This window comes from Silene latifolia, chromosome 2, assembly GCF_048544455.1.
Source record: "Silene latifolia isolate original U9 population chromosome 2, ASM4854445v1, whole genome shotgun sequence".
Classification (NCBI taxonomy): Eukaryota; Viridiplantae; Streptophyta; class Magnoliopsida; order Caryophyllales; family Caryophyllaceae; genus Silene; species Silene latifolia.
In genome coordinates, this window is record NC_133527.1 from 132,981,888 (window position 1) to 132,988,219 (window position 6,332).

General features: G+C 33.2%; 1 long non-coding RNA gene across 2 annotated transcripts; it reads left to right on the forward strand.

Moving 5' to 3' along the window:
* The first annotated feature begins 1,318 nt into the window (after nt 1–1,318).
* On the forward strand, nt 1,319–4,978 carry LOC141643007 (uncharacterized). 2 transcript variants are annotated; one of them, XR_012543580.1, is made up of 3 exons: nt 1,319–1,598; nt 1,705–1,768; nt 3,576–4,978. It is a non-coding gene; the product is annotated as an uncharacterized LOC141643007 (long non-coding RNA). The 2 variants fall into 2 exon arrangements; XR_012543579.1 differs by having other exon boundaries at nt 1,705–4,978.
* Nucleotides 4,979–6,332: the final 1,354 nt, after the last annotated feature.

The window sequence follows — 6,332 nt, forward strand, 5'->3', positions numbered from 1 at the left end:
TTTTAACAAAAAAAAAGTGTAATTTTAACGGAAAAAAGTGTAATTTTAACCGATAACGTAATTTTAATAGATCCTAAATCACACAATACCAAAAGAAAATTTTAAATACGAAATTTGGCAAATATATATAACAAGACGGATATTAACAAAGTGATATCAACAAGAAAAAAGTAAAAATGAGATTTCATAACTAATAGATTTAGTACTATAATTTTAACCGGAAAAAAAAGTGTAATTTTAACCCAAAAAAGTGTAATTTTAACGGAAAAAAGTGTATTTTTAACAAGGAAAAAACTGTGATTTTAACCCAGAAAAAGTGTAATTTTAACGGAAAAAAGTGTAATTTTAACGAAAAAAAGTGTAATTTTAACCGATAAAGTAATTTTAATAGATCCTAAATCACACAATACCAAAAGAAAATTTTAAATACGAAATTTGGCAAATATATATAACAAGACGAATATTAACAAAGTGATATCAACAAGAAAAAAGTAAAAAAATGAGATTTCATAACTAATAGATTTAGTACTAAAATCAAACTATAATTTGTAAGAATGTCAATAACCGGAAAAAAAGACCAAAACATGAAAATTGAAAAAAAAATAACAAAACGGAAATGAACAAAAAAAAAACGGGTCAATGAAAATTGATCTATTTTAGTAGATCTAAGATTAAAATAAAAAAAAACTCACAAATTTAAAACAATATTATATAACAAGACGATATAAGGAGAAAAAAACAACAAAATAAAATAAAAAGAACACCCAAATATCAAGTTTAAAAAAAAAAATGACGTCGTGGCGGCGGCGGCGGTGGTGGTGGTGGCGGCGGCGGCGGTGGCGACTGTGGTGGTGTCCGGTGGGTGGTGGTAGGTGAATGAAGAATAGATGAGTAATTGATTTATTTGGATTTTTTGGGTTTTTTATTTGTTTGGTTTTTTGGGTTTTTTTTTGTCTTGGGTTTTTTTTAGAGAATATGAAGAAGTGAGATATAGAGAGAGAATGAGGAGATGTGATAATGAGAGGTTAATGATTAGTGATGAGAACTAATGGAGTTAATAAGAAAATTAGAGGAAGAGAGCAAAATTAGAGGATTAACCATCTTTTTTGTGTTTCATCCTATCCCTTCATTTTCAAGATTCAGCCACAAATGGGCTACTCACACTAAACGTAAGAGGTGACTTACTTGATCTTATTACTATATATATATATATATATATATATATATATATATATATATATATATATATATATATATATAAAATCGTGATCCTGCATTTAACTAAATTACGGTGCGAACAATTTGAACTAAATCTAATAGTCAAGTCAACAAAATAAGCACTCATTTACTCTCACAAACCCAACCCGACACTCTCACCTGACACTAACTGACAACCACTTCCCATCCCTCTCGCCCCTCACATCCACCGTCCTCCGATGAGATGTTCTCCGATGACGGTCGTCCGACGACAACAATCAGCTGCCGGCGGCGCGCTCTCTATCACATTTTTTCACGCCAAACCACAATTTTGAACGAGTTTCGCTCAAATTCATCATCAATCCTCGAATTTCGATCTAATCTCATGAATTCGTCCTCATGTAAGTCATCTTTATTTTCTTAATTATCTCAGTTTTGTTTAATTACTTCTGTAGTTTTAAAATCTGCCCCAAATTTGAAGAATTCTAACCCTAATTCCATTCCTAGCTACTTCATTTCCCCAAATTCGCTCGACTTGGATGTGTTTACTGCGGTTTTTGGCTTGATTGATGTAAGATCTCTAATTTATTTCACTATTTTCAATTTTCTCCCAATTCTAACCCTAACTTTACTGTTTTTTCCTAATTATTCCTAATTTCGTGGATAATGTAACATTACATTACCAGCAAATTTGTCGTGACCCTACTTAACAAGTTCATCGGTTTCATCATAGTTTCACAGTCATCGTTTTCTCTATAATAGGTGTGAGCTTTTTTTTTGTCATTTTTCCTGTTTTTTTAATTAATAATTTAGTTATGTTTATGCGAACCGTTTGAGTGTTGGAGTGTGATTGGATTTTTACTGTTTACTGATCAATTTCTATGAATTGTTTGAGCTTTTTGCTGGATACTCTGAGCTATTGCGTTCTAATTAAATGTTCCTGAATGTAGTTATGTTTATTCGTTAATTGAGGATTCGTATAATTACGGATTAGGATTGGAATGATTGCTGTGTACCTAGTATTGGATTAACATGAATTGTGGATTCATTTTTTGAGTCAAAAATCATGTTAGGCTATTCTAAAGTCTGGTGCCTATATGAGTTGCATTCATTATTCTCACTTCCGTCCCATGCTTTAATGAATGGTCAGTCACCTCCGTCCTCTAGTTATTAGTTAATAATTCAGATGGAGTCGGTGTACGATGCCTCTAAGTTTACAAGTATGAATGGTCTTGTGTGGCATTACAAGGAAATGCAATGTTTATAAAATAAAAGGTGGAGGTAATTGAAATTTCCGGAAATGTTCATTGGTATATATCATACTGACTTGGTACCAACTACCAAGTGTCATTATGGTCCTCTGATTTAGTTATTATTCAGGTTGAATAAAAATGTGCACATAGTTAAACTTTAATATTTTGGTGATGGCAAAAAAATGGCATGTGTTTTGTTTGTGCTATACTGAAGAAATTGGTTGGTAAGTATAGAAGTTATAGTGTTTTACTATGCATCACTACTTCAATAGCGTTAATGTTATTCTTTCTTAATTACCTCTTATTTCATCCATTAGTCCATCACTAGTTCAATAGTGTTAAATTTTGGGCTTCTAAGTACAATTATTTTTGTCAAGATACATTTTTCTTAAAATTGTATGGATACACATCTTTACCTTGTTAGATACACATGATACCCTACATAGTTAGGATATTTGTTTTATTCTTCTTTAAATGAAAGAGTATATATCAAAGTGAAATTAAATAACTTTCATTTTATTTTCTAGAATTTGCCCTCTTGTTCCTACTTCTAAAATGGGAGAAGGCAAGCTAGATACACTCTTTTACCTGGTTAGATACATACCTTTGCATAGCTAGATACATGTATATTGGCATGCTAGCTACACTTCTTTAACTTGCTAGATACAGACATTTACCTTGCTAGATACACATCTCTGACATGCTAGATACACTCATTTGTCAAGTTAGATACACTCCTTTACCTTACTAGATATATACCTTTACATTGCTAGCTACATATATAAGGATGCTAGATATACTTCTTTAACTTCCTAGACACCCACATTTACCTTTCTAAATACTGACAAGCTAGATACGCCCCTTTAGATTGGTTATTAGTTTATTACATATGATAGATACACATCTCTGCCATGGTAGATACACATGATCGATACACATCTCTGCAAGAGTTACTAAGATTTTGATGCATTGAGCTGGACAATGCAATTTGGTTTTTAGGAATTTGGATGGAACTTTATTCACAATAAGAGAGCAAGAAATTTAAAGGGTTTTAGGATAGAGTTATCATCAAATGACTGTCCAGAGAGTTTATTGTGATTAAAATTCCGCTTCTGTCACTTGCAGGGCTGGCAGGTGCCACAACTGATATTCACGGTTACGGTGTGCTAACTAAGAGTAAATGGTCTAGCTAATCTAAGTTCTATGTTATTTTTTATTGGTAACCTTGCAACTTGCAGCATTATCTCAAGATAGGCTATGTTTGATTTGAATGAAACTCCAGTTTATAGTGCCAAACCCTTTAGTTTAATGGTGAAGGAGTTCTATTTTACAGAATATGAAAAGCACAATGTTCGTGGATTTTTTTTTGTTAGTTTTCCTACAAATCCTGAAAGCGTTAATTCTCATTTGATATACCGATATCTTTCGAGTCTCTTTTCCATGTCATGATCGTTGGAGTAGCGACTTGTTTCTGTCATGTATTCTTACTACTTGGACAAACGGTATGTGTGGGCATCCTATCAGAAGTTTTTGTCGGAGGACTTTTTATCTGATCAGTAGTTTAGTACAGCGTCCGGAATGAAGTGGATTTCCATCAATTGCAAAACCTTGGCTGTGGAATTAGGTGACATTTTATAATGAAGTCAAGCAAGTTGGTAACATTTGTTCCCGTGAAAGTATGAAACTAAACAACCTATTGGAATGCTTTATTGGTGTATTACTTTTTTGAACTTTTGAAGCTCGTAGAATCTACTAAGTAATTGATTTTGCCCTCTCTTTTTGTTGTTGTTGTGGGGGCGGTGCTAGTAGCTGTGGTGATGATGGTGTTGGCGGTAACGGCAGTGATGGTGATGTGGCGGAGCAGTCGATGCACATGATATTACGGTCAGACACACATGGTATTACTACCGGATACACAAATTGATTTGTGTATCCCGTACTAATACTATGTATATCCGATATTAATATCATGTGTATCTAAGATAGTTTGTATGGTTCGTACAAGACCTTAGTTTGATCGAGTTGTGTCTCGAGTTGTTGAGTGCAGATGTTTCGAACAAAGTGATAATTTTGCGGAAGCATGAAGTTGCTTGCAATCTGTTTTCATGCTTAATGTGCAAGGAGTTAGATCTTAGACATATTAGGCATACTAAATTTTGTGGTAAGCTGTATGAAAAGGAGCTTTGCTTCGCCTCTTTTAGTTTCCAGGCCAAAATTAAAACCTTCACAGAAGTTGAATGGGCTGATTGTACATCATTGTGAGTTCGTGACTTCAGCGGTGGTTGTGGAAAAGGATACAAGTTACAGAGACAGAGCATAGGAGGTTAGGAGAAGCCACAAGTCACGAGTCCCACGACACAAGGTTGGAATTACAAAAGCTGCAATATTTGTTATCGTGATTGTCGATTGGAATTTGGAATTAAATATTTTAGCTTGATCACTTTTTAAAGGTTGGAATTCCAAAAGCTGCAATATTTGTTATCGTGATTGTCGATTGGAATTTGGAATTAAATATTTTAGCTTGATCACTTTTTATAAGCAGATACACATATTAATTATGCTCGTAAGACGAAAATAGATGATAAAAATATGCAGTACTCGACTAAGACGAAAATTGATATTAAAATGTACGATGCACTAAATAAATAGAGCATGATAATTTGCTTCTGAATACTGTTCTTTACTCTTCACAGACATAACTCAGCCCATGAACAGACCCCGACTGGATCTACACAGAATTAAACATGATATAATCACAGAGATCGGCTTGCGATTTCATAGGTTGGAGACAAAATGAAGCCGAAAATAAAAATGAATATATGTTTAAAGTTGAAGTGTTTGAGCAAATTGTACCCGAGTTTAGACACAACTTAAAGCATGGCGAGATCAAAATTGATACTGCTTGACGTTAAATGGATACAATATAAATGGCAGAGGAGACAATTTTTGTTCCTATTAGAAACGAATATCAAATTTCTCTCATTTAACTCTAGAAATTAAGCGAGATCAAAATTGATACTGCTTGACGTTAAATGGATACAATATAAATGGCAGAGGAGACAATTTTTGTTCCTATTAGAAACGAATATCAAATTTCTCTCATTTAACTCTAGAAATTAAGAACCAAGCTAACAACAGCTACTTGGTACTTAGTACAAGTATTTTTAAGACCGTAATAAGCGTGAAACCGATTTAAACAACACACATACCCAACACTAATTTTTGTCCCATGCTAATCGGATGTGTGTTGTTCAGACCGTATCAAATGCTAAATTTAGGATTCCCGTCCCCTTGCTTGATCTCATTAAGTTGCTAGATACACTCGTTTAAGTTTTTAGATACGTATCTCTAGATAGCTAGATACACTTCTTTAAGTTTCTAGATACATCCCTTTAACTAGCTAGATACACTACATTAATTTTTTAGATACATGCTTCCAACTAAAGATCACTTGTTTGAGTTCTTTGATACATCTAAATAGTTACATTCCTTTAACCTTTTAGATGAGATACCTTTAACTAAATTTGAGATACGTTCGCTTAAATTCTTTGAATCATACTTACTTACTAAATTTGATACACGTCTTTAAATTACTATATACATCCCACCTAATACCGTAAGAGTCTAGGCCCTAGGGCCACTTCACATAAATTGGTAATCATTTGGTAATCTTCGTTTACTGCAAATCCTGAACTTAGCCAATAATACTTTGTCCAGAACGATTCCTACTGAACTCAGTACTTTGAAAACATTGAAGTACTTAAATCTGCTTGGAAATAGATTAAAGGGTTATTTTATAAGAATAATCCATACTATCGGCCATCTTCTCAAAATAATCCAAACTTTAATTTAACTCAAAATAAATCATATTATTACCCTTCT